Source organism: Acinonyx jubatus, chromosome B2, assembly GCF_027475565.1.
Source record: "Acinonyx jubatus isolate Ajub_Pintada_27869175 chromosome B2, VMU_Ajub_asm_v1.0, whole genome shotgun sequence".
Taxonomy (NCBI): Eukaryota; Metazoa; Chordata; class Mammalia; order Carnivora; family Felidae; genus Acinonyx; species Acinonyx jubatus.
In genome coordinates, this window is record NC_069385.1 from 38,362,693 (window position 1) to 38,388,608 (window position 25,916).

The window sequence follows — 25,916 nt, forward strand, 5'->3', positions numbered from 1 at the left end:
AAATGTGTTATGTACAGAGAGGTGTTAATGGAAGGAAAAGGACGAGGTCACATGGGCCAGTGTTGTTAGGGAAGATGCTTGAAGCAGGACAACACTGAAAACAACCATTCATGGTTATACTTCAACAGCGGTGCACGGTCAACAATCATGTAAACCAGAAACAGTTTCACCCTTAATGAAAATGTTCTCTATCAGAGCATGTTCAAGAGGACTGCAATTCTACCAGATTCTCCTCCAATGTCTAATGTAAAGACGGAGAGGGTCATGTGGTGCTTTGGTCAGTACAGTCTAAAATGTGCTAAATACACAAATATGGGTTCAGGAAGAAGGCATAATGAAAAGTGTCTAACAGGAAATCTGCCCAACACAAAATTAAATCAGCATTGTGAAATACTATGACCTCTTCTTGGAAAAAAAATGTACGGTATATTCAACTACAATTTTCCAAGAGACTGGATTAAGAAACCAAGTCTGTGGCTTAAATACATTCTCTTTTAAAGGTTTAGTAAGTTGCTTCATAAAAAAGTTCTTGTAAGATTCAAAAGAAAATGGCCCTTTGCTACACTGGATTGTTCTCAATTCCACACTTCCTCCCGGTTCCAGAAATCTACACCCACACCCTTTGCTACGCCACCTTGTGGCGCTTTGCACTACTGCGCGAAGCCTGCATCCACCCCCCTTGGCCATGTGGCTTGTTTGACCAACAGGTGGAGAATTAACAGCGTACCTAATTCAACTTGAGGCACTAGGAGGCCTGGCAAATTTCTGCTCTCCACTAGTAGAGCATGCTCCAGGTAGCAATTTTTGCTTCTTCAGCCCTGTCCAGGATAAAAACATGTAGAATTGACCTGAACTCCTACCTTAACTTTGGAATCCAGCCCACCCTTGTCAAACTGAACCAAGAGCAGCCAAACCGCAGTCAATCTACAGATTTAGGAATATGAAATAAATAATTGTGGTTCTAAGCCACTAAGATTTGGAGGCTGTTATGCAGCTGTATCACACACACACAAAAAAAACAAAAACAAAAAACCAATACATCCTTAGAAATATCCTGATCCACAAATTACTTTGTGGATTTTTACCAGGAAGATCAAAGCCACATATTACATACTACTGTCTATAAGAATAACTCTACCAAGGCCTGGAATACCAAAGCCCAGAGACAGAAGCAGCCAATTAATACAAATAGCCAAGAAATCTTCCTTTCCGTCCAGTTGTCATTCATCCCTTAACCAATGTGCATGGCTATGGAAGTTTAACTGTAAGAAGGCATCACTTGACACCAAGGGTAACTCATGCACATCTTGGTATATTTACCCACAGACTTTGATGTTACTTTTTGTTATGAGGTGAACTGTGTTACCCCCTCGCCCCCGTGCCAAAGGTTTAAGTTGTATCCACAATACCACATAATGTGACTTTATTTGGAAAAAGGGTACTTGCAGATGCAATTAAGATGAGGTCATACTGGAGTATGGTGGGCCTCTAATCCAGTATGACTGGTGTCCTTAGAAGAGGAGGGCCACATGAAGACAGAGTCACACAGGAACACCACGTGATAACAGAGCAGATTACGGTGATGTAGCTGCAAGCCAAGGATTCCAAGGACAGCCAGCAAATCACCAGAAGCCGGAAGAGGCAACAGAGGATTTCTCTCAAGTTTCAGAGAGATCATGGCTCTGCCAACACCTCAATTTTAGAATTTTAACCTCCAGAACTGTAACACAATGAATTTCTGTTGTTTTAAGCTACCCAGTTTGTGCTACCTTGTCAGAGCAGCCTTAGGAAACTAATTCGCTTGTTTTAAATTGTATACACCATCACTGTTCCACAGGAACACCGCATCAAAAATGTTACTGCTTTCCCACCATGGCTGTTCCGCCACTTTCTCTTGGAATTTACAGAAATGTCAGCCAGTAATTGAGAGCACTGGTATGACTTTTTGAGTATTAGAGCAGAAAGCTTCCACAATTAACATCTGTACCTAGGAGATAATTTAAGCATAGCTATTTGAATAGGTAGACAGAGAAATGACCTGATTACCAAGAAAAATATTCTGAACATAAACAGGGTTTTGAAATATTCTGAGAACACAGCATCACCGTGTATTATGCTGCTATTATCATACTTTAGCAATTTTAGTCTAACATAAAATATAGTCTCATGCTGTTAGGTTTCCCATGCACACCTATGCTATCTTGTACCATTTTCTAATTAATCACTGATCATGCCCCATTCTTCTGCTCAGGCTGTAAGCTCTCTAAAGGCAGGGAACATGTCTTACGTTTCATGTGCATAAGCACATGCACATGCACATTACAACTCCTAGCTTAGGCTAGCATAGGATCTATGTTTATCAAGTTCATTTTTAATTTGTTATGGCTAAATACCTAATAGAAACTGACTTCGGGGTATAGAACAATAAGGTCTTGCCTTTTATTCAGATCAGTGGTCGCCATTTTATTTTTTTAAGTTTACTTATTTATTTTGAGAGAGAGAGAGAGAACAAGTGGGAGAGAGGGGCAGAGAGAGAGGGCAAGAGAGAGAATCCCTAGCAGGCTCTGCAACGTCAGCGCAGAGCTTGATGTGGGGCTCCATCCCACAAACCATGAGATCATGACTTGAGCCGAAATCATGTCAGACACTTAACCAACTCAGGCACCCAGGAGCCCTGGTGGCCTCCATTTTAAAAGTTATAGTCCATGTCAATAAAAGTACCTGAACATAAAATCCTAATATATATATGTATATGTATATATATATATATATATATATACATATATACATATTTACTTCTACTTATTTATTTATTTAATTTTTTTTAACGTTTATTTATTTCTGAGACAGAAAGAGACAGAGCATGAATGGGGGAGGGTCAGAGAGAGAGGGAGACACAGAATTTGAAACAGGCTCCAGGCTCTGAGCTGTCAGCACAGAGCCCGACGTGGGGCTCGAACCCACGAACCACAAGATCATGACCTGAGCCGAAGTCGGACGCTCAACCGATTGAGCCACCCAGGTGCCCCTATATATATTTTCTTCTAAAAAACATGTCTTCTGCACTAATATATGCATTGTAAAACATGTAACAAAAATAGAAGTCATGAAAAGATGATATAGACATTCTAACAATTTCTTCCCTTACCCTCATGGGGCACATGAACCCCAGCTGGGAAACCACTGGTCCAGCGTACAAGGGTAGACATATGAAAACATTTCCTAGGATTTTGTCCTTTCCAGGAAATGCAAGATCTATAAGAATCTAACATATTTATGAACTTTAAACACATTCTCTGGAAGATTCATTAAATTGTCTTGATGAAACAAGCAATATTTTAGAGACGATGACAGAGGTGTCCTTGCAATTAGGATTAGTTTGTATGTTACTGGACCCCAATCATAAACCCGTTGCTAATCATGGTGCTCTCTGCAACTGAGCTCTTTGGTTTTTAGGCTTTAGGAATGAAAACATATTATCAAATTTTCAGGTAAATATCTAGAAGACTGAGAGAACCAAATGACGTAACATTCTGATTTTGAAAATAAAGGAAGGAGAAGGTTGGACAGAGGAAAGATGGAACACAAAACTCATAAATCATCTCTTAAGAATACTGTCACCACAACAACATCCAACATTCCTGTGTTCCATGTGCTGGAAAACTGAAGGGCATAGAGTAATATAAAACACAACCCTATCAGCTTACTGTAAGAACAACTAAGCCATAAAACAAGCCAATATTTAATTTGTGGTACAAATAGTTAAGTGCCAAAATAACCATAATCAGGGTAGAGAAGATGTCCTGGAAAGTGTTTATGGAATTAAGTATCAACCTGGTGCAGAATATTGGCTTTAAAGGAAGAAATGTGCAGGAAATCTCCAATAAAGGGGGCAGTCAACAGCCCCAGAGGCAGGAATTACCCCTGTGTGTGAGAGGGGTCCTGGAGTGCTGAGTTCATTCAGATGGGGAGCAGGAGATAAGGAGGAGTGCCTGAAATGTAGAGAAGATACAGAGCCATTATCATGGCAGCTGCATTCTCTGGCTTTAACTTCCATGAGAAAGCTACCACCACTAAAATGTCATCAATCATTTCATTTGGTCTACTTATTCTTGAAGAACTAGCCTTGGGGCTGATCTATACACAAAACAAGCAAGCTAAGTGCAAGAAAATATCAAGCAGATGGCATGTGGGTGAAAATGTTGGGGAAGTGAAATATTAGCAGATTTGAAAGGAGGAAGAGAAAGTAAAATATGTCAAAATGAATATACATTTGATAAAGAAACATCGAGAATATAAGAATCCTATGATACATTAATTTTATAATTTCTTTTTTTTTTAATTTTTTTTTTTAACATTTATTTATTTTTGAGACAGAGAGAGACAGAGCATGAACAGGGGAGGGGCAGAGAGACAGGGAGACACAGAATCTGAAACAGGCTCCAGGCTCTGAGCTGTCAGCACAGAGCCCGACGCGGGGCTCGAACTCACAGACTGTGAGATCATGACCTGAGCCGAGGTCGGACGCCCAACCGACCAAGCCACCCAGGCGCCCCAATTTTATAATTTCTAACAAGTATCACTGTAATACATATGGATAATAAAAATGTGAAAAACAGAAATTACCTATGATCCCATCAAGGGGGGAAAAACTTTACTATTTTGTCACTTTCCTGTCTTTTCTTCTATGCAGGTATGTTTTAAAATCAAATTAGGGTCTTTGGTATACCATCACTTAAACATGACTCCACTGTTGGATTTGTCTCAAATTTTCAAATCATCACCCTTGATAACAACTAACACTTAGAGTTGCTTACTCTGTGACTGTACTTTACATATATTAACTTATCTAATTCTCAATACAGTATGGGAGGTAGATACTATTATCTTCACTTTATAGATGATAAAATCAAGGAGAAATTAACTTGCCTAAGTTCACAGGGCCGGTAAGGGGTGGAATAGGATTCCAAGTGGGGCACCTGGCTCCAGAACCCCTCCTCTTAACCCTTCGACCATTTCACATGCCGCCCAAAGACAGTACAGTAATCACTGAAATTAAGCCTCATTCCTGAATTCCTTAGGATGCACTCTTAGGATAGAACCACTGGTGCCAAAAAATTCTATTAGCTAAACTATTGTCAATCTAAATATACCAACATAGGGGCACCTGGGTGGCTCAGTCGGTTAAGCATCTGACTTCAGCTCAGGTCACAGTCTCAGAGTTCATGAGCTCGAGCCCCACATCAGGCTCTCTGCTGTCAGCACAGAGGCTGCTTCAGATCCTCTGTCCCCCTCTCTCTCTGCTCCTCCCCCACCCACCCACACACACTCTCCCAAAAAATAAAATAATAAACATTAAAAAATAAATAAAATAAAGTATACCAACATACCTTCTCACCACCTATGAAAAAAGGAATATGACCCAACCTCAATCTTCCCAGCACTGTCATGGACTTTTAAAATCTAATTATAATCAGCATTTCTTTGATACAATGAAGTTGAATACTTTTTCATGTCTTGGCTATCTGTAGCTACTGATTTGTGAATTTCCTATTCCTGCTATACACTGAATGATTGTGTCTCCACCACTCCCGAATTCATATGTTGGAAAGCTAATGCCCAAGGTGATAATATCAGGTGGGGCCTTTGGGAAGTGGTTAGGTCATGAGGTCAGACTAGACCCCTCATCAATGGGATTAGTGCCCTCATAAAAGAGGTCCCAGAGAGATCCCTCGCACCTTCTCCCATGTGAGAACACAATGGGAAGTCAGCAGTCTGCAACCTGGAAGAGGAGCTTCACCACAGCTCGACCAAGCTGGCGCCCTGATCTGGGACTTTCAGTCTCTAGAACTGGGAGCAATAAATGTTGCTGTTTACAAGTCGCCCAGTGTATGGTATTTTGTTACAGCAGTCTGAATGGACTAAAACAATTTCTTATAGAATGCTTTTAAAAGAGTTAAGACATATGGGGCGCCTGGGTGGCTCAGTTGGTTAAACATCTGACTTCAGCTCAGGTCACGATCTCACGGTTTGTGGGTTCAAGCCCCATATCTGGCTCTGTGCTAACAGCTCAGAACCTGGAGTCTGCTTCAGATTCTGTGTCTCTCTCTCTCTCTCTCTCTCTCTCTCTCTCTCTCTGCCCCTCCCCCGCTTGTGTTCAGTCTCTGTCTCTCAAAATGAATAAGCGATAAAAAAAATTTTTTAAATAAGGCATATTAAACAAACTATTTTGGAAAGTGCCATGATTTGAGAGATCAGAGGGCTACTAATGAACTGTTTCAGTGGAACCCAGTGACAGGCAGTGTATTAAGGGAATCACCAAGACCTAGGGAGGAGGGTTCAGATGTAAACACCGGGATCATAAGGAATGAGCAGGCCCTCCCAACAGCCTAAAATTGTGCTTTATATCATACAGCAGGGGCTATTTTTATCTGATGGCTAGAATATTCATGACTACTCCTCAGGACACCCTCAATTCCTAGCACCAACCGGTCTGAGGAAACAAATCAGTAAATCTGATGTTTGCTGAGGTGAGAATTGCAGAAAGAAAATGAAAGATCTGGAAGGATCTCATAACTACAAAGTCATCTCACGATTTTTTCCTCTTCTACAAGCCATACCTGATTAGTGATCAGAATCATCCACCAGCCAGGATTCCACATGAACAGTGCTGAACAAACACTATTATATTCTTACTCTCTAAATCCTCTGTTAATCAGTCAACAGCAAATTACCTCGTGCCAGGCACTTTGCAATAAAACTGAGCACACAGGACACCCTCTGATTACTTGGCTTGGAACTAAAAATACCTCCTTCACATGCTTAGGAGTCACTTCTTAGGATGGACCACTCTCTCCAGATGATTCGTGTCATCTGACAGGGTCGATGTTTAATGGCACCCTATCTGGAGGTTTTTGCCACTCTGTGTACCAATCACAGAGGCAAACCCAAGGGCGGAGGCACAAAAGACACACTCCCAGATGTGGGCCATAATAAACAAAAGTTATCTTAAAAGGTTGTTAACACAATGTTTGAGAGAGAATTAGTAAAGTAAGTCAGGGATGCTAGAGAAAATGATAGACATGTATTCTACTGGGGGTAGGGGAGAGTAGAAGAGGGATGAATGGTTAAATGAAAGCTTCAGCCTGGGCTTTTTTCTTTTTTAACTGATCATAACATGCTATCCAAAGTCATAGTTCATTTCTACTAGAAAAGCAATTTTGCTATTTATGAGAAATGCCTATTCCCAGTATGGAAACCAATTTGGGACGCTACATTACGTGGGGAAGTCTTCATGAGTTTATGGAATCTCACCTAAGAATGCCCCCTGGAGATGACACCAGAAGTGAGTGTGTCTTGTTAAGCAAAATGGGAGCACAGAGTGTTCCAGAGGGAACAGCATGGAGAAGAAAAATCATATGCTATGCATATGCAGGAAGTGACAAGCAGTTTTACATGGTAGTAGAGATTCTTAATTTGGGATCCAAAAGATGGATGTGCAGGCAAAATGGTGTGTGGTGTGTGATGAGATCATGAACTTTCATCGGATTGTCATAAAGGTCTATAATTTGGGGTGACGGGGGGAAGGGAGGGAGTCAAGAACTGCAGGCCAAATGCATGACAGGGAGGTACAAGGGGTAAAAGATGAATTCCTCCAGAGCCCAAGAGCCCAGTAAGATCTCTGGTGGACTCCTTCCTGTGTAGGATGGGAATCCTTTAGAAAGTATGAAGAGAGACGTTTAATTTTTTTAAATATTTATTTATTTTTGAGAGAGAGAGAACACAAGCAGGGGAGGGGCAGAGAGAGGGGAGACAGAATCTGAAGCAGACTCCAAGCTCTGAGCTGTCAGCACAGAACCTGACATGGGGCCCCAACCCACAAACCGCAAGATCATGACCTGGCCTTAAGTTGGATGCTTGGACAACTGAACCACCCTGGTGCCCCTGAAGGGGGAAGTGTAGAAGGAAGACTGGCTGAAATGTGGAGAGTTGAAATGTAGCAGAAAGTAAAATGCAGGCAACTGTCCAAAGCATCTGAGGAGCCAAACAAGGGCAGTGGGAATGGAGAGACGGGAATTCGAGAAATGGTTAGTAGATAAAACAAGCAGACTGAACGTTCATATTTGCTTGCAAATGCATAAAATGTCACTGGAGGATCCCAATGAACCGGTAGCATTGGTTGCCAGTAAACAGGGGAAGCAGGTAACCAGGGAAAGAGGATGAGAGAGTCCTTTTATTATATACCATCTGTACCTTTTGAATCAAAAAAGGGTGGCGCCTGGGTGGCTCAATTGGTTAAGCAGCCGACTTCAGCTCAGATCATGAGTTTGAGCCCCACGTTGGGCTCTGTGCCCAACCTGCTTCAGATTCTGTGTCTCCCTCTCTCTCTCTGCCCCTCTTCTGCTTGTGCTCTGTGTCTCTCTCAAAAATAAACATTTAAAAAAATTTTTTAAAGGTATTATCTACTATTAAAATAAAATTTTAAAAAGACATATAGGTTATTGAAATGAAATGCTTCTATGTAAAAATCTGCCCACATCTCTCTCCAAACCACTCTAATGGTTAAAAGTTGTACTTTTTTGTTTGTTTTTGAGAGAGGCAGGGGGAGAGGGGCAGACGGAAAGAGAGAAAGAATCTTGAGCAGGCTCCACGCTCAGCACAAAGCCTGCACAGGACTTGATCCCACAACCCTGGTATCAATCATGATCTGAGCCAAAATCAAGAGTCAGACACTCAACCGTCTGGGACATCCAAGCGCACCTCAAAGTGCACTTTTCAACTCAGATTATTTTTGCCCCAAAGGCTCCTGGACTGCACCTTAAGAAGGACCAATCTATCTGTTGACCTGGGTGACAAACATATCAAACTGAACTTGGCATCATATAAATGTAAATAACTACCTCGTTAAATTCAACCAACTTAACAGGTAGTTATTGAAATATCAGAATCAAGAAGGTTTGGTCAATTAACTCAGCTTGATCTTTTAAATTTTTGGTAAATAAAAGAGGCTCTAGAAGAATCTATTAATCTGATTTATTAAAACAAAGATGAATCAAATAAATTACTGATGTGAAAGAGGTCAGATTTGAGGTCCACTATGATGAGTGTTAAGCTAGTTTAGGGTAGCTCTTCGGCTAAAATAACTTTCTAAAAATTAGGAGGAATAAATCTCCTGTTCAGCCTAACAAAACACATGAGGCAGATACTCCAGAAATGACTGACTTAAATTGAATGGTTTTACCAATTTTAAATAAGTGGTAAGTGGACATGAATTTAATAGTTACAAAATAGGTGGAATTTAGTTTTGCAAAACTATGGAACATTGTCTTCCATTTGGCTATATAAACTCAAATATATATAAGTGGAATTTTGGGGCGCCTGGGTGGCTCAGTCAGTTTAAGCGACTGACTTTGGCTCAGGTCATGATCTCACGGTTTGTGGGTCTGAGCCCCACGTCAGGCTCTGTGCTGACAGCTCAGAGCCTGGAGCCTGCTTTGGATTCTGGGTCTTCCTCTCTCTCTGCCCCTCCCCTGCTCATGCTCTGTCTCTCAAAAATAAATAAACATAAATAAATAAATAAATAAATAAATAAATAAATAAATAAATAAGAGGAATTTAGTTTTGCTAAGCTAAGGCACACTGTTTTCCATTTGGCTGTATAAGCTCAAATATACTAAACTTTCAATTCTTGTTCAAATGATATTTAATGGAATTAAGTTGTTAATCAAAAACATATGTGTCCAGAGATCAATTCTGCAAATGTTTTCATTTGGTTTTGTGTGTTATGTTTTGCCTTGTTTCACAAAGGATGTGAGTCAGCTTTAAATAATAAATTCAATAAAGTGGGAAAATATAATTATATAAAAATCAGAATCAAGAGAAACAAGGTAGAACAGAAGCCCAATACCAAGGAAAAGTCAGAACATCAATACTAGGTCATAAGTTTTTACAAGGTTATTAAAATTGAGTTGCAAATTTGATTCTGCATTTGTATGTTGCCAAATCAAAAAGGGAAATATAATCAATTATGTCATCCTAGTTTTGCATGATGAAAAAAAGACATAATAATGGTGCAGGGGAAGTAAAGTTTTTCTTTGGCATTCATCACTAAATGGAACTTGCCTGGGTCTTCACACAAGAGCTGCAAAAGGAACCATGATCTTGGTAACCGCAACTCCTAAGTAACAGAACAGCAGGTTTCTTGTGACTGCTGTTATTAGCAGAATCCTTCAGCGTGAGCACAACCGAGGGGGTGGGGGTGCAAAGGAAGCAAAACAAGGTAACCAAACCACATCATTTCTGAAAATCTGGCTCGACTGCTGGTCTAACACCTAGAATTGGAATGGAATATGTGGACTTAATAGCCTTTATTCTGCCAACCTTCTGTACGCGTCATTTCTCCCAGTTGAGATTCAGATCAAATTTTTGTGCAGACAACTGATATTCTCTGGTATGTACAAAGGCATTCTATGCCATTGTTCAGAGGACATTAATAGACAACAATTATTCTTCAACCACCAGTTCCCCATATTTGAAATTCAAGGTCATACAAATTTTCTTTTCCATACTTTTTCTGCAACCATAACAATTTTGGTTCCAACATATATAAATTGGGTAGATACCACTGGATGTAAAGAACAACTACAAAAATTATGGACTGGGATACAAAAGAACTGTGATTAAAAAAAAAAGGGGGACAGTCAATAACATTTTGAAAGGAAGGGATAGAAATTTGGCAATAAAATCTTGGGAAAGATACAGAAAGATAGGAGAGAGTATACTGAGTCTTAGAATTGCGTTCCAGTAGTGCATATGGGGGCAGAGTGTTGGGAGTTCACCAGATAGGGCCCTGTGAGTCATCCAATCAGAGACATTGCGCATTTGGATGCAGGACACACAGAAAAATGCCTCTCCCATTCTGAGATTAAAAACTAGCTCTTACTTGATGGTTTCAAGGCCAAGAGTGTCAGCACAGCCTAAGCACTCAATTTCTATTTGTCAAATGAACAAATAAGTGTTTATTATCTGCAACAAAGTAAAAAGAATTTAGGTAACCATAGGTGAGGGCTCTTTTGAGAAATTAAAGTGAACAAGTAAAAGCCATGTAAATTACCTGCTCAATATTCTTGATTACAAAGATATGAAATAGAATTATCTTTATTTGGGGGAGGATTTTTGCTTCCTTTTAATAAATCATAATATTTTTCATATGTTCCCTCTCACAATTGGTTCCCCCAATCTTACCATCTTTTACATAGAAATCTGATTTCCTCCCCATCTAGGAAGAGCCCAACTAGGCTGCAGAGCAATAGTAATAAACTGTGGCTTACCACAGTTTTATGAAAGTAAGCTTTTTGGGTAGTATGTAGTGAGGATAGTGATGAGGTATTAAAATGACAAAAAAAAAAAAAAAAAAAGGGCTCCTGGCTGGCTCTTGGCCCATGCGACTCTTGATCTCAGGGTTGTGAATTCCAGCCCCAAGCTGGGTACAGAGATTACTTAAAAATAAAATCTTAAAAACATTTTTTTAAATGACAAAAAAAGTAAAGGAAAAAAAAAGAAAAGAAATGACTGGACTACTCCCAGATAATTGTGTTAAATAAAGTTACTGAAAAGAGGTTAATACTGACTGACTCATAAAACTTATATAACAGGAAAATAAAAACAAAGTCAAAACAGGAAATTTCATAGTGAAAAAACATAGCCAATGAAATATGATACAGTTATCCTTGATTTTTCCAAGATAACACAAAATTTAAAAGCATCAAGACATGGGATCTTCAAAATCCCTGATTTCCAAAATTTGACAAATTTGGAAATCAATATGCTTATATACTGAGGAAAACCTATACAGTTGAAAATGGGTATACCATATATTTTGAAACACTTAGGAGTCACAGACACTTCTAAATGCTTTATTTTTACCTTTACCTGTAATAAAATATAATTAGATCATCCACAACAACTCAAATCAACCAGAGTTAATATGTCATTTACTAACCACATCACTGTTACCTCTGGAGTAACATAATTTTCTTTTAAACATGAAACGTATTTTTGAAATTGTATTTGAGAGTTTATTAGAAATATGTCTGATTATCAACATTAAAAAATCTGCAAGCTTAGAATGAAATGCACTTATATTAGGAGTGGAAGAGAATTACCTCATTTAATAACACAATTAAAGAAGGATAGCATGTGGTCCTGAGAATGCCAAAATTCATACTTAAAACTGTTAAGAGAATTTAATTTAACTCTTTGTAAAAGAGGCAATTTTTAAAATCCAGTTAAACTTCAAAAGCCACAGGACAAATACATGTAATCCTCAATTGTCCTTAGATGAAGCTTAAAACACAGTTCATTCAACAAATAACTCATGAGCTCCCATTATCCATCAGACGCATTGCATTACAGAATTGAACAAGATATAGACTCTGTCCTCCTGGAGCCGACATCGGCTCATTTTCCAAAGCTCTAAACCTTACTTAACACGTTAATATAAAATTGGAGTTCACAACGATCTACTTTCCAAAACTCTAAAGCTTCTTGCTGAATATAAAATTATTTTTTTAAAGGACAGCCCGAGAAGAGAGAATCGTGCTCAAAGCCCTGATGTATGAACTTCACACTTGGGAGAAGAGAAAGAATTCATAAACCAAAACACAAACCGTAACACCTAGCTGGAAGCTATAGGCTGCGCCCAAGACTGCCTCTGCTGGCCGCCCGGGTGCATCCTTCCAGCAGATTCTCAACTCCCGACACCTGTATCAAACTTGCCACTCTTAAAACACATCGCTTTAGGAAAGCAGGAAGCTCCTCGAGTAAGCAGAATACCCCAGCCTCATCTACGTCCGGAATAATCTGACTTCTGGAATAATAATCTAACCTTCCCTAACTGGCCCTAAAATGTTGACTGTAGGGGACTGAGCCATCAATTTTATATACCAGCCAGCCAGTTCTGAAATATACAAAAATCCACCGCTACTTCTACGTGCCGCTAAAATAACGCTTTGCGTGCTTACACGTTTGGCTAAAACAGGAAGAACGCATCTGCTCATCCAGCCGAAAAAATACGGTGACATATTTTCACCTGAGCTGCTGAAAATACAACGGTACCCCCCCAGCCCCCACCGCCCAAATAAGCCACGAGCCCACAGGTCCTCCCCACCCCCGCCCGCAGCCCACCGGGCCCGGGGTGGGGAAGGGGGGGGGGGGTGGTAAGCGGAGAAGGGTCAAGCTCTCCTTCGCCACCATTCGGCCTTCCGAGCTCCACAAGAGGTTGTCAGGTTAACGAGGTCTGCCTCCAGCGCCATTAGCACACCTCCGAGGGCTCTGCCGAGCCCGGGCAGGAGGCAAGTTTGGCGGGTCCTGGCCCCGGCTGCCCGCCTCTCCCCAGCGGCAGCATCAGCTGCCGGCGGCTTGCGAGAGCGGGTCCCCGCCTCACCCACCTACCTACAGGGCGGGGGCGCCGGCTCCGCGGGTCCGGGAGAAGGGGATCGGGCGCACGCATTTCTGGGAGCGGTGGCCTCTGCTGCTCGGCGCGGGGGAGCGCATCCTCTAGGGTGGGTGGAAGGAGGGGTCGGGGGAGGATCGTGCGGCGAGGAGGAGCAGGGACGGGAGGGAGGAGCGGCGAGGCGCGTGCCCCAGGGGACCGGCGTCCGGAGCTGATGGACTCGGGCGCCGCCAGGACTCCTCAGGCCTCTTCCCGGGCGCGGCGCCTTGCCAACCCTGCAGCTGCGCCCGCGGTCAGGGCATTGGCCGCGACAGGCTCGCGGGCCCGGCCGGAGGCGGGGAACTGCGGGTGGCGCGACGCGGTGCAGACGCCCGCCTCTAGCTCCGCCCGGCCCGCGCCACGCTCTGCGCCCCTCCGCGGCGGCGGGGGCTAGAAAGCTCGGCGGCCGGGCTCCGCGGCTCGGGCTGCGGCATCCTCCCCGCCACGGCGACCTCGGAGCTGGAAGGCTGGGCGCCCCGGCCACCCCCGGTTGCTGCAGCCTCCGCTGCCCCGGCACAGCCCCAGTCCCGGCCGCGCGGCTCCGCCCCGGGTTGCTGCGCGCGCGGCCTCCTCAGGCCTCGGCCCATTGTGACGCCTCCGAGAGCCAGGTCGCTGCTACCCTGGAGGCCGGACGCCGGATGGTGGAGCCTGGGAGGGTCTTCTTACCTCGCCCCGGGCCGCATCCCCTACAGCTGGCCTGCCGTGGCACCGCGCTTCAAGTGAAGCTTTGAGAGCAGAGCCGAAGTTATAAAGCGTCTCCCGGGCCTTAAAACCTTGAGTTTCCTTCCAGCTTGGGGGCTACTGGCCACAATTAATTCATCCTTCTGTCCTTTCCGGCGTTACGTTTCGCAAAGGGGCCCACCATCTCCTCCCCCTCCCGTTCCCGTTCCTGGTACTGCATCCCGGATGCTGCCAAATTATAATCATTACAGCGGTCGGGACGTAGCAGTTGGGCCCTCCAGGCCGACACTTGGCAGAGACCCGAGAGAGCCTTGGTTGGGGGGAGGATTTGCATCAGCAGCGGGGCAGTGCCCGTGAGCTTCCCATCCCCACTTGAGAGCTGTTTCCTCTGTGGTCCCATGACCAGCACTGCAAGATGACTAGGAGGATTTGATCTTGAGGATTACCCTTGTACACACACAATACAACTCACGGCGGAGTCTGCAGCTGGCTTGATAACATTGGTGTGTCAGAGGCCGTACACACAGGCCCACTAGATAGTGGCCTCCTCTGGGTTGTTGATGCTGTTGATGCTGTATCAGCCTCTCCTCAAAGGCCGAGCCAAGCATTTAACAGTGGTGGCTTTTGGATTTCAGTTGCAAGTAGGTCCTGTTATACTATCTTGCGAGAAACGGCATAATCGCTCAATTCTGCACTGAACATGTATAAAATGGGGCCTCCTGTTTCCATCTTTAGGCATTGTGTGATTTGCCAATTATGTTCAAGGGAAAATTCCACTTACACTACAAAGACTTGATTTTATTGAATCAAAAGAACATTGTTGGGGCTTTCCAGAGAAACTGAGCCACTCTCACACTTCTTTGATCGGTGCTTTTGTGATTTGGAAATCTAAGGTTAATTTTTTTTTTTAAATGGGCAAAGATAAGACATGTTCCATAGCGGTACAAACCGATAAAATCTGGAAGATTTCTTGAGCATGTGTAGGAGGGTGGTAGCTGAACTGCTTAGGAGTCAGGAAACACTGACACATGACTTGGCCACTTAGAGGACTTTGACCTAGAGCCCCAGTTCATATCCAAAAGGTCATGGTGTTTTGCCCCCAGATTTAGAATAACCCAGCTATGTTTATAGAAATGTTCATGTGTCTGTGATGTGTAAGTGGCAGAGTGAAGTCACCTAATGAGAATTTAGCAGTTGCTCACGCTAACAAAAGTTATGAAGTTTGCTTAGAACACAGTGTGTAGAAGGACATTTGCAGAAATGTTCATTGAGCTGAAATTCTTGACTCTTTCCATCCTTTTGCCACCCAGAGTCTCCTTTTTTTTTCTCTATATACATTCCCATGTTTTCTCAAGAAACTAAGTAGTGATTTTTTTAAGTTTATTTTTATTTATTTTGGGGGGGGGGTGGGGCAGAGAGAAAAGAAGACAGAATCCCAAGCAGGCTTTGCTCTGTCAGCACACAGCCTGATGTGGGACTCAAACTCACGGACTGAGAGATCATGATCTGAGCCAAAACCGAGAGTCAGAGGCTTAACTGATTGAACCACCCAGGCACCTGGTGATCTTTTTTTATTAGACAAAGATATAACTGAGTATATATTTTAAAAGTAATAAGCATCAATTATAAAATGTCAGCCTTTCAAAAGCACCGAGGGTAACTTAAGTATCTTTTTTCATATCTTTATGAACTTCTGTAGGACTGCATACTGTATCATATACTTATTATAACATCACAGTGGAAGTCCTGGTATAATAAAGATTTGTGCTCCTCAGCTTAGAGGGAGAGAAAATTCCCCCTTAAATATTCTTCACTAGCTCTTTTTCATTAACTTAGCATTTATTGATTGGCCTAAGCACTGTCTTTATAGAGAAACCAGAAGAAATAAAATCATTTCCTTATCCTCTAGATGTGTGCTGTCCAAAACTGGCCACATGTGACCAGTTCAATTTATTTTTGTTTAAGTTTATTTATTTATGTTGAGAGAGTGAAAGGGAAAGCACAAGGGGGGGGGGGGTGGAGGGGAGAGGCAGAGAAAGGGAGAGAGAATCCCAGGTAGGCTCTGAGAGTCCAAGTTGGGGCTTGCGATCTCACAAAATGTGAGATCATGACCTGAGCCAAAATCAAGAGTCTATTGCTTAACCCACTGAGCCACCCAGGTGCCCTGTGGCCATTTAAATTTAAATTTAAATTTAAATTAAAAATGTGTTTTTTCATTCAACTAGCCACATTTCAAGTGCTGAAAAGCCAAACACAGGTACTGGCTACTCTTTTGGACAGAATAGAATATTTCCATTATTACAAAAAATTATTCTGGAGAGTGCTACTCTAAATAGAAGGTGAAAGGCCCCCAGATGGCTCAGTCCATTAAGCGTCAGATTTCGGCTCAGGTCATGATCTTATGGTTTGTGAGTTTGAGCTCCACATTGGGCTCTCTGCTGTCAGGGCAGAGCCCTCTTGGGACCCTGTCTCCCTCTCTCTCTGCACCCTCCTTCTCTCTCTCTCTCTCTCTCAAAAATAAATTAACATTTAAAAATAAATAAATAAATAAATAAATAAATAAATAAATAAATAGAAGGTGAAATTTTAATTGAGAGATAAAATGAAATACTTAATCATTTGGGAAATATTAGTACACTAAAGATCAAACCTCATTAGAATGTGTACTTCTTAAGAACATGGTAATCTCTAGGAATTCAGGCAGTGACTTCAGACTATAGCTTTACCTGTGCTGACCTTGCATATGTTACTTAACCGCTGTTGCTTTATCTGTAAAAGGTGGATGATAATAGTATCAACTTTACAAGGTGGACAGAGGGATTGAATGAGGTAATCCATGAATGATGCTTAGAATGTGACCTTCAAGAAAAGTTAGCTATTACTTTAATAATATACATTACTATAGTAAAGGTTTTTGTTGGTTGGTTGGTTGCTTTTTTCATTGTATCCCTGGCACTCCTCGTGTACCTGGCTAGTAGGTGCTTGGTAAATGTTGAGTTAATGAAAAATTACAGTGCTACACTAATTTTATGGCTATGAGGGCCTCTGTGAAATATGAAAACCATCCTTTTTACCTCTGTTGGCCATTGCAGGGCAATTTAGGTGGAATTGTCATCTTGCTTTTTTTGGTATAAAGAACCCTGTATGATGAGACTTTGGAGTAGATATGGAGAAGCAGAGATCGCTTTAGCTCTTAACAGAAGAAAAGAGGAGTCACTTCACTAGCCTTCCTCTTTCGTGCTGCACAGGATAGAAATTGGACCAGTGGGGGGCAACTGGATCCCTGCAGTCAGGCATCAGGTGTTCTCCCAAGCAACTTCCTGGAGGGCTTTGGGAAACATTACCAAACAATAGAAACTGTTACTGCAAATGTGTACGTATTTTTCTTACATATATATCTAAAGATAATTTTGTAATCAAGAAGCATGGCTAGTGTGTCTGTTTTTAAATGCTACACTGGTTACATTTCCTTGCACTGGAATTCCAGGATATCAGCAAATAGCACTTTGCCAAAATGAAAAGCTCCCTGGATAAGCAATGAATTTACAACTACTGAAAGAATTGAAACTCCTTTGGAATTTTTCTCCATACGAGCCTGGAGAGGAGATTTGTGCATTGGGTGAGGAGTTCGGTCTACTATCACCAAGCAGTTTCACTCTTTAGTAGTTAAACCTATCCTTTTCCTCGCACAGAAGCACCTCCTCTCACACACCTGACTTAGGTTGGTTGGAACCCAGGGGTTCCAGAGGAGGTAAATACTAATGTCATCTCTGGATGCTTGTGGTAGTTATCCTGGACCTAGAGAGATAGAATTGAGTTCACGATTTAATAGTGTTGAAGGCAGTGGTTCATTTTTACAGCTGGTGTCATTGGTACAGATCATCGTGGATTACCACCTTGAATTTTGAGAAAAATGTCAATAGGTCCTTTTGTGGATGGTCCTTTTGTGGATGCTTCAGTGCTTTTCTCGGCTTGTCATAAAATCTAAAGCAGAGGTAGAAATCTCCTTGTCATTTGAAAGGAGGAGCTTGCCAGAGTGTATTGAGAAAGAAATACTGATGTATATAGAAATGGATTGCTGTCCGGATGCCGGTAAGCACATAGAACTTACGGTTGATTACTTAGATTAAGCCCAATAAATTTGCCCTTTTCTTTTATTCACAATTCACTAATAAGTATCTGCCCTTGGAAACTTTCCTCTGTCTTGTTTCTGCTAAAAATAGTCTGTTCAGTTGCTTGAGAATTCATTACATATTTTTTACATTTTCTGAAAAACTTAGTCAAATAAGCTGGTGCAAAGACATTGTAGCTAAGATATCATTTAAAATTCTGAAATGAATCCCTAAACTGAACTGGTAGTTGTTGTTTGACTTTGTTAGATGAAAGAAATTTAGAGTGCAATAAGCTGAATAGGGTTTTTTCAAAGGAAATCATTGTAGATTCATAAAAAGTTGGAAAAAATGTGTAGGGAAGTCTCAGGTTCCAACCACCCCCACTGACCCCAGTTGCCCTCAATGGCAACATTTGGGTAACTCCAGTACAATATCAAAACCAGAAAAATGATATTGGTATGATCTTTCAAGTTTATATTTCATCAGTTTTACATACACTCATGTGTGAGTGTGTGTGTGTGTGTGTGTGTGTTCTAAGCAATTTTATCATCTGTACAGATTATTCTACTCACCACAATAAGACACAGGACTGTTCTAGCACCACAAAGCTCCCACAACCTACCCCTTTATAAAGTCACATCCATCCTCCTCCCCACCACATCTCTAATTCCTGCAAATCACAAATCCCTTTTCATCTCTATAATTCCAAAAGTGCTATATAAAAGGAATCATACCAGGGGCACCTGGGTGGCTAGTGTCATTTGAGCATCCAACTCTTGATTTTGGCTCAGGTCATAATCTCATGGTTCATAGGTTCAAGCCCTGCATCAAGCTCTGCGCTGGCAGTACAGAGCCTGCTTAGGATTCATTTTCTCTCTCTCTCTCTCTCTCTCTCTGTCTCTCTGTCTCTGTCTCTCTCCCTCTCCCTCTCCCTCTCCCTCTCTCCCCCCTCTCCCTCTCTCCATCCCTCCCCACTCCCCTCTCTCTCTCAAAAGTAAATAAATAAAATTTTTAAAAAGTAAAAGGAATCACACCATCTGTAACCTTTTGGATTGGCTTTTTTTTTTCCCCACTCAGCCCAACTCCCTTGGGAACCATCCAAGGTGTTATGTGGATCAATAGCGGGCTCCTTTTTTTGATAAGTATTCCATGTTATGGATGTACCACAGTTTAACCATCCACCTATTGAAAGACCTTTCTGTTGTCTCCACTTTGGGACTATTATTAAAAAGCTGCTATAAACATTTGTGGGAAGATTTTGTGTGAACACAAGTTTTCATTTTTCTGGGATAAGTTCCCAAGAGTACAAGTGATGGGTCATGTGGTAAGTGCATGTTTAGTTTTATAAGAAATTGCCAAGTTATTTTCCAGGGTAACTGTACCATTTTACACTCCCATCAGCAAAGTATGCATGATGAATGGTGCATTTTTAATATATTAAATAAATTTATTAAAATATAGTCATACCTGTGTTTTACTATTCACTACTCTACTGTAATTACTTATTTACTTGAACCCCACCAGACTAAACTTCAAGGTCAAGAATCCCATTTTGTTCACCTTGATATCTTTGGTGACTAATATAGGCCCTGACATATATTAGTCAATAAATATCTCTTTAATACATAAATTAATGAACTTAAGAAGAATAGCTGAGTCAGGTTGAAATCAAATTGAAAACTAAAATTGTCAATAAATTATAACTATAAGTGAATTTGAATCGGATGCCATGATTTTTCTTCCAATATATAACAACATTTTCAAATCAGAAATTGGTACTCTGTAAGTTGAGTTGTTTTGGGAAAAATTAATAAAAACGAAATGCTAAATTAGGTTGGGCCAAGTCATTCATTTTAGTACTTTGGTGAAAGCAAAAGATTGGAAATAATCCAAATGACCAGTATGAAATGGCTTTAAGAAAATATTGAAACAGTGGAATACTATTTAGTTATCAAAAATAATGAATAACTTTTTATGTAAAGAATGGACATCTTTGGTGGGGGGGGGGGGGGCTGTGTGGCTCAGGCAGTTAAGCGTCTGACTTTGGCTCAGGTCATGATCTCACGGTTCATGAGTTTGAGCCCTGTGTCATGCTCTGCCTGCTTCAGATTCTATGTCCCTCTCTTGGTCTGCCCCTCCCCTGCTCACGTTCTGTCTCTGTCTCTCTCTCTCTCAAGAATAAATAAACATGAAAAAAAATTTTTTTTAAGAATTTTTGAAATATACTTCAAAAGGTATTTTTAAAAAACTTATGTAAAGTATGTAGAGTACGTTCCTCTTTGTGTAAAAATAAGACAAAGAAATTAAAAAAGAAAAGATACATGCATGAAGATCTTAATTCTCCCTAAGTCAGTCTATAAAGTATAGAGTGTGCCTGGACCATCTTGTGACAGAAAATAAAGAAGTGCTCAAAAATTTAGGGTGACATGTCAAAAGAATACAGGAGCCAACTTAAAGGGACTCCTTCTGGCCAAATTTGGGACAATTTAATTATTAAGAAAAATGACAGTGATGGATTATAATACCTTGAATAAAAGCACAAAAACAGAAAAAGACTATGAGTCCAAACTGATATTTAAAAATTAAATAGAGAATAAAAAGAGAAAGGAGAGAATGGGAAGTTGTTTACATGAGAATGATAAAATAACACTATTTTGCAATCACCACGGTAGTAATTGATTCAAGCAAAGATTGTCTGTGGATGCTAAAACCATCAGGTGAAAGTTTGCTGAGGAACAGAAGATTCATACATTCTCAAAGTATGGTGGACACCTTAGCCAAATACTCAGAGTTACTGTATATTTCCTATAGTTGCTGTAAAAAAAAAATCCACAAACTTAAGGGCTTGAAACAACACAAACTTATTATCGTACAGTTCTGTGATCCAGAAGTCTGACCTGAGTCTCATTCTAGGTATTGGCAGAGCTGTTTTCTTTCTGGAGGCTCGAGGGGACCTGTATTCCTCAGCTTAGGGTCTCCTTCCTCCCTCTTCAAAGCCGGGAAAGGCAGGGTGAGTTTTCCTCCGATCACATAGCTAGGACACTAACTCTGCTGCCTCTCTCCTTCATTTATAAGGACGCTTGTAATAATTTTGGGCCTACTCAGATGATCCAGGATTAATTTCCTGTGTCTCAAAACCCTTAACTTCATCACATCTGCAACGTCCCTATTGCCACATGAGGTAACACATTTATGTGTTCTGGAGATTAGAATAGGGACATCCCCATGGGGGCCATTATTCTGCTACAGCATTGATCATGAAAGATAATGTGATAGATCAGCATTATGCACATTCTGATGTAATGCACTGAGAAGAACACATCACCTAAGGTTCTTGTCAAAATAAATATTTATCTGAATTGAGGGCCTTTCTGAAACAACTGTCCTTCACTATTCAGAAAGGTCAATATTGTTAAAAAAAAAAAATTGGGGAATTGTTCCAGATTAAAAAAAGGAGAATACAGAAACGTGACAACTAAATGTACTGTATAATCCTTGAGTGCATCCTGGGTAAAAAGAAAAATACATAAAGTGTTGTTATGACAATTGAAAAATTTGATTATTAACTGTATAATAAATAATAATATTGTATTAAATTTAAATTTCCAGGGTGCCTGGGTGGCTTGGTCAGTTAAACATCTGACTCTTGGTTTTGGCTCAGCTCTGAGCCCCAGGACGAAGGGCTGTCAGCACAGAGCCAGCTTGGGATTCTCTCTCTCCTCTTCTCTCTGCCCCTCCCCTGCTTTCTCTTCCTCTTTCTCAAGGTAAATAAATAAACATTAAAAAAGTAAATTTCCTAAGTATGATAGTTGTATTGCTTGTTCTTAGGAAACAGATGATAAAGTATTTAAAAGTAAAGTGTTATGATGTCTGCAACTAACCTAAAATGCTTCAAAAAAAGATCAAGAGAAGTAAATATGGCAAAATATTAACAGCTGGTGACTCTAGATCAGCACTGTAAAATAGAAATACAATACAAGGCACATATACAATTTTAAATATTCTAGTAGATACGTTAAAAAGTGAAAATAAAGTGAAATTTTAATATATGAATCCAATATATTTTTAATTGAAAATGTAATCAATGTAAAAATTGTTCTTTTTACTTTTTTTTATGAGAGAGAGAGAGAGAGAGAGAGAGAGAGAATGAATGCACAAATGTGGGGAGAGGGGCAGAGGGAGAGAGAGAATAATCCTAAGCAGGCCCAGCCTAGAGCCCAGAGTCCAGGCGGGGCTCGATCCCACCACCTGGGATCATGACCTTATCCTAAATCAAGAATTGGTTGCTCAACCAACTGAACTACCCAGGAACTCCTCAACATAAAAATCATTAATGATGTATTTTACATTATTTTGTTTTTCATATTAAGGCTTAAAAAACCAGCAGGCATTCATCACTTATGGAACATCGAAGTTTGTGCTAGACACATTTCAATGCATGATAGTCACACGTTGCTCATCTTACTAAATTGGGGAGCACAAGTGCAGATGAAGGGCATATATGCATTCATTTTTCCTACACTTGGAATTTCCTGTAGGTTTAGAATTTTTCAAGATAAAAAGTTGGGAAAAAATACACATTCACTTGTGCATGCATAGACTGTTTCTAGAAGAATATAGAAGAAACTGTTAACGCTGGTTATCTCTGGGAAAAAGAAATTACTGGCTGGGGAAAAGAGAGGGATGGTGATTTTCACTGCACCTTTTTGTCCTGTTGTAGCATATTGTGACTAACCCTATTAAAACTTAAAATTATTCTAAAAATAATATCTGCTTTATCTTTTTATTCAAAACCATACCCTTTGCTACGAAATTCTGGTAATCCCCACTTCCAAGATAAGAGCTCCACCTACCGAACTTGATTTCCTAAGAAGTCCTTGATAATAGGAAAGAGGTGTGTGTCCTAAAATATAATTAAGTTTAAAAATTAGTTGTGATATTTCCATGTTTATCAGACCTGAAAAATCCTTTTATCTTCCTGTTTGCATATTATTAAACAAGTGTAGACAAATTTTATCAACAATCTAAACCACCTCTGAGTTGCTGAAGACAAGAAACAATATCCAAGCACAGGCTCACCCAGATTCTGCGGTGGTGGATGCCCGCTGGAACTCACAGTGGCGCCGCGGGTTGTGAGCAAGTTCATTATGAATTTATTATGTTTTACGTAAGCCTCCTTCCATCTTGCAACGGAGCGGGGTCTCTTGGGTTACATTTGTTCAACTGCAACGGTTGGCACTTCAAAGAGGAGTTACATCCTGTTGCCTTCTGCTCGTATTTCAAGAGGGTTTCTGAATCGAGGATGGGCTGTAAGGTTTCTTTACTCCTCTGGTAATTGCATCATTTCCTGGCCGCGTCTCGAGCATAACGCGGAGAGATGAAGCAATTGCCCAGATAATAACACTGGAAAAACAAAAAACAAAAAACAAAAAACAAAGCATAATGGAAACACAGCGGGTGGCAAGGTTTGGTGGATCCGGGTGCAGATGCTGTCCCTGGTTCTTCACTAGGCACGGCACCCGCAGCTCTCTCGGCTTCGTTAGCCTGACTCCCAAGTAAGTAGTCATCATCAGGATAGATACATAGTTGCTTCCTAAGAGGCCACGTGGCCCTTGGGCACCTACAGCTTTAGAGCCCGTGCCTTGTGCCAAGGACGCGTGCGGTGTCCCACCCGCCAAGACAACGTGAAATGCGCTCCGCCAGTGACAACCTAGATTGAGTACAATGTTTAGTGGCACTTAACATCTGCGTGAGAGGGAAAGACAGAAAGCGACAGAGGTTAGATTTAGAAAGAGCAGCTAGACGATTAAGAAAATAATAAAGCAAATTACAAGGTTCTCTAACATTACAGTACTCTAACTTGTGTATAGGCACCGACACAGTCAGACATTCATAATTAGAATGAAATTTCAGGACCTCTTTTCTAGCAGAGCATTCGGAAGAGGATTGGAGTTGGAAGCTCCAGCTTCTTCCCGCAGGGACTGCCTCGGTGCTGGGCTCGGAGCGCAGAAACTGTGCCTCAGTTTTGGAAGCTGAGACTCCAAACCCGAGCCAAGTAGGTGGGGCTTAGAATCACAACCTTTTCTACTGGCCAGATTTACGTAGAGATTTTTAAACCAGCAAATACACTTCAGTAACGCACTATGCCAAGCTCCCTGGTGGTCTAGTGGTTAGGATTCGGCGCTCTCACCGCCGCGGCCCGGGTTCGATTCCCGGTCAGGGAAATGCTACTTTTTCCTACAAACTAAAAAAGTTTTGCGATCTTAACTGCTTTTTATCGCGGATGTGTCATTCAATCATAAAAATCGAATTCGTTTTTAAACGCTATTTGATCTCAGATTTAAAATACGCCTTTTTTTCCAGCCCATGTACAACAGGTTCATTCCCTGCTCCTCAAAGCATCCTGCGGGTCGGTTGCACATAGGAGAATGTAAACATTGGGTTCCACCTGCTGGGGCCCTGGTAGGATGCCTTACCCACATAGGGACTGGAGAGTTGGAAGGGAACAAGGTGGAGGTCCTGTGAGATAAGCAGGGGAAGCCTGGTTAGAGAGGAGGGTGGGTGAAGAGGAAGACAGTAAGCAGAGTGGTGAGTGGGGAAATAAGGTACACTTCCTGTTGCAGTGCCTGTCCCCTTAAATAAACTAGAGTGCAAGCACATTGTGCTAGGAGAAGCAAAGCACGGAACGGCCTCTGTACATAATTACAACAGAAATGTCCAGAAGCAGAGCAGGGAGAGCCTTGGCCCCCAGCACACCAGGAACTGGCAAATAAGACAGCCTATCACAGTTGTGTAAGAAATCAAAGGAGAATATGAGTAAGGTTTGATTACGGCCTATTAATTTGGAAAGGGTGCTGGTTGGGAGCACGGCAAAGCAGGAGGCGCTGTTACATTTAGATCTGGTCTGAAGAGGTCATCCAAGTGAACTTGTGCTGTACAGGGAGTGAGATTTTTGACTAATATTGATAGGTTTTGAGGAGATTCAGCTCTGAGGTGAGAACTGAAGGCCCAAGAGTGGAAATGCTTCCTAGGAGATGATTGAATGCAGCATAAAGAGCCAAAGTTTGCAGGCTTGACTTCCACTAGAGCAGAACTAAGTAGGGAAGTCTAGAGAAGAGTCAGTACAACAAGTAAGGTTCAAATAAGCCAAAGAAGAAAGAGTCTGGAAATTGCACTGTTATCTTTAATAGGATAAAGCATATTTCTCTTGTTGGTTAGTTTTTTAATGGAGTTTCATTTTATTTAGTCTTGGTGTCATCCTTATTGTGTTTCACCTATTTTATTGTTATTTTTAGTCAAATAAGTACACTTTTCCTAAAGAATATCATCATTTAGACACAGCAACACTGTATCACATTATCTACACATAGCACAAAGTTGCTGCTTTGTAGAGCCAGAATATTGTGCTCAATTCTGTCCTTATGAGAAACGGGGGAAATGCTGAAGGACCATTTGTAGAAATATTCCGCATATGAATAGGTTTCTTAAAGGTAAAGGAATAGAAAGTATTTAACCTGCACAGATGAAAGCAAAGGTTATTTGCTGCATACCAAAAATATTTTTCTGGGCTTGTCAAATTATTTAATTTTAAACACAAAATCATCATCCAGGGTTGGGCTGATGCATAACTA

At 41.2% G+C, this 25,916-nt stretch overlaps 1 protein-coding gene and 1 non-coding gene across 8 annotated transcripts in view; one reads left to right on the plus strand and one right to left on the minus strand.

Moving 5' to 3' along the window:
* The window catches only part of NCOA7 (nuclear receptor coactivator 7), a 162,010-nt gene extending 138,403 nt beyond the window's left edge, over positions 1-23,607 (minus strand). For 3 of the 7 annotated variants that reach the window (XM_027056963.2, XM_027056965.2, XM_027056962.2), the window contains exon 1: positions 13,453-13,592. The gene's annotated coding sequence lies outside the window, so the exon portion shown is untranslated. Of the gene's footprint in view, positions 1-13,452; positions 14,013-14,158; positions 14,506-23,364 lie in introns of those variants that run through there. The other 4 variants (XM_027056961.2, XM_015084321.3, XM_027056964.2 and 1 more) reach the window with 4 other exon arrangements.
* An 830-nt stretch (positions 23,608-24,437) lies between these two features.
* Positions 24,438-24,509, plus strand: TRNAE-CUC (transfer RNA glutamic acid (anticodon CUC)). Its single transcript has one exon. It is a non-coding gene; the product is annotated as a tRNA-Glu (tRNA).
* Positions 24,510-25,916: the final 1,407 nt, after the last annotated feature.